Here is a 513-nt window from a genome sequence, read left to right as displayed (position 1 = left end):
TAAGATTGTCAAGGGGTACCCATCTGATAAGAGGTATATTATATATTACTGGATAAGTTCTTAAACTTTTTTTTTTCTTCTTCACTTAAGGAAAACATGTTTTTTCCTTGCTTTGGACCAGTAGGAATGTGGCATTGAAGCTGAGGGCCTTGCACATCAGGCTGTACCAACATAGATTTAAAAAATAAAATGCACATCCAGTTACAAAATTATCTAGAATGTATATTGACAAGGAACTCTCATTTGGCAGGCTTGGCAGAAAGCCTGTAGTGAAGGCTGGGAAAGAGGCTGGTGTGAGAGAAACTTTGTCTCTGGAGCCAATATGGAGATGATCCACGGAATGCGGTCTCAGGTACTAGCCCAATTGAGAGGAGCAGGATTTGTGCGGGCTCGAGGACCTGGAGACATTAGGCAAGTACCAGAATTCATCATTAGTTTTTTTTTTTCTTTCTTTTCTGTGAATTTCTCTGATGCTCAGTAAAAAAGGATGGTGTTCTTAACCCAATGTTGCCT

The 513-nt window shown here is 40.0% G+C and overlaps 1 protein-coding gene across 1 annotated transcript in view; it reads left to right on the top strand.

Moving 5' to 3' along the window:
• The window catches only part of LOC119594353 (3'-5' RNA helicase YTHDC2-like), a gene marked incomplete at its 3' end in the record, with an annotated part of 122633 nt that overhangs the window by 103154 nt on the left and 18966 nt on the right, over nt 1-513 (top strand).

This window comes from Penaeus monodon, chromosome 33, assembly GCF_015228065.2.
Source record: "Penaeus monodon isolate SGIC_2016 chromosome 33, NSTDA_Pmon_1, whole genome shotgun sequence".
Classification (NCBI taxonomy): domain Eukaryota; kingdom Metazoa; phylum Arthropoda; class Malacostraca; order Decapoda; family Penaeidae; genus Penaeus; species Penaeus monodon.
Note: the sequence above shows the minus strand (reverse complement) of the source record. Positions and strands in the feature narration are given on the sequence as shown.